The sequence below is a fragment of the Hydra vulgaris genome, chromosome 05 (assembly GCF_038396675.1).
Source record: "Hydra vulgaris chromosome 05, alternate assembly HydraT2T_AEP".
NCBI lineage: Eukaryota > Metazoa > Cnidaria > Hydrozoa > Anthoathecata > Hydridae > Hydra > Hydra vulgaris.
In genome coordinates, this window is record NC_088924.1 from 18,300,001 (window position 1) to 18,302,500 (window position 2,500).

Here is a 2,500-nt window from a genome sequence, read left to right on the forward strand (position 1 = left end):
TTTTGATTTTCGCCAGTTCCGGAAGAAATAGCTGGAATTCCCAACAGGTGCGTTTCCATGTTACCGTTTATTAATATTGCTAATCGATCTTTTTCTGATTTTTTCCCATCAGTATATTCATGACATACTTTTCCATCAAAATGGAGTTGAACTAAAATGTTCTTATTATTATTTCTGAAATTTCTCAAATGGTCCTTGATCCTCTTTGATTCATCATAAATGACTTTATCTGCTGCTCTTAATGCTGTAGAGGTTGAACATTTAAATTCATCTATATTTCCACCTGATTTAGCAATTATACTATTAACCATGGCAGTATGCTGCCTATGACTTAATCCTTCCCCAACAGCAGTATCAGCAGTTCTCTTGAGAATATCTTTTGGAAGTAGAACAGTATCTGGTTTTTTGACTTTCTTCTTTAACTCTGGATACGGGAAATCATCATTATCTTCATTTTTATCGGATCCATTTGAGCTGAATTCACTCTCTGACATGGTTTCATTCAAACTTGATCTCATTTCAAACTTGGATAAACTCCTGTTAACAGAGGAAATGTACCTTGTGTCTAATCTACCTATTCTTGTTTTTCTATCTCCTAATTGGTCTAATAAAAAAGCAATATCTTCAGTCTTGTCTCGACAACTTCTTTTCTTATCAGCTTTAATGATTGCAACCAGAGTATCGAGCTCAGGTGCAATCCAAAAGATCCTTTTCATCTGAGTTAAAAATTTCCTCCTTTTTTCAATTTCTGATAAAGTTTGTCTTGATTCGTTTTTTTTTAACAGTTTCCAAGTTAGGATCAGCTTCTCTATCTTTTTACTAAAAAATGTGATTTGTAGGTTCTGAACATTTTACAACACATCTATTTCTATTAATTAATTTATTTAACAGCAGATATTTGTTATATTAATTGTTTTCCTCTAATAATATACAAATAAAACAAAAACAAATACAGTCTGGTACCTACCTAATTGTTTGTAATTGCAAAATCTGAAATCCACCCTTCAACCAAGGTGCAATTAACTTTGAAAGAGTGCAGCATAAAGACTTTTCATTATGGCATCTGATTTCAAAGTGTTTTGTCAACGGACAGTGGATAATTCTACTTTCTTTTTGTTTTGGATGCTTCTCCTTTAAATGCAAGAAGTATTGCAAAACCTCTTGCTCTGTAGAAAATTTGTCTTTTGGTAAGGATGACCTGGATTCCCCAACCAAAAAATTTACTTTTTTCTTACTTTTTCCCGACATGAATAAAACTGTAGTAAATAGCTCTAATAAGCATATGAAGTAAGTGTATCATGAAAGTTATCAATAATTATTTCCCGCGTTTTTAAATGAAAATTAAATATCGTCTTTGCTAAAAAGTAATTCGCATAACGTGTTTAAGCAAATACGCTAAAGTATTAAAGTAAATGTGAAGCGTAAAAATTGGTAAAAATCCGCATAACTATGCAATTTTTTAGTTAGGTTTAGACAAAATATTTTAAGCAAATTAAATTACCATGCATTTTTTTTTTTCTATTAACTTAGAAAAAACTCTGGAAAGAAAAAAAATATAATTATTTTGAGTTTTAGAACCCGCTCAAACGTGTTGAAAATAAGCTTAAAAAAGGGTAAATAAGTCTAAAATTAGACCATTAGGGCACTTGAGCAACCCCTAAAAGTGGTTAAAACTCAAAAAAAAAAAAATCTACTAATAAAATAGGGGTCTGCGCAGCAGATAAAACTCCATGGTACTTTAAATTTTTTCATGACCCCAAAATGAAGCAGTCTAGTATATATATATATATGTATGTATGTATATATACGTTTTTTTTTTGTTTTTTTTCTTAAACGTCGGTTTAATAACGTTGGGCCAACGTTGGGTTTACATCGTAAAAACAATCAATTTTTTGCGATGTTTTTACATACGTTAAACCAATGTAAATAAGCCAGCTGTTTTTAGTTCCGTCAGTATTAATTTCATCATTAAACAAATGACATTGGATCAACGTTGGTTTTGCATTGGAAAAAACAGCCGACGTTTGCGATGGTTTTACATACGTTGGCCCAACGTAAGTGTGCTAGCTGAGTATATATAGATATATATATATATATATATATATATATACATATATATATATATATATATATATATATATATATATATATATATATATATATATATATATATATATATATATATATATATATATATATATATATATATATATATATGTATTTATGTATATATACGTTTTTTTTTTTGTTTTTTTTTCTTAATTTATATATTTAAGTATCTTTATTTGTCGTGATTGGGTCATGTTTGTTATTTATTATATGTGTTTGTTTGTGTTAAGGCTACATATTTTTATAATCTGTAAGTGTTTATGTGTCAATAATTGTTAAATATAAAGTGGTTATATATTATCATGTTAGTGTTCATAATTTGTAAATGGTTATTATGTTGTTTTGTGGTTTCAAACTGTTGACTTAGTTTACAGCAAAGTGTTGTCCTTGC

General features: G+C 28.8%; 1 protein-coding gene across 1 annotated transcript in view; it reads right to left on the reverse strand.

Moving 5' to 3' along the window:
• Positions 1 to 2,500, reverse strand: part of LOC136080649 (uncharacterized) — a 273,327-nt gene that overhangs the window by 191,411 nt on the left and 79,416 nt on the right. The window lies entirely within an intron of this gene.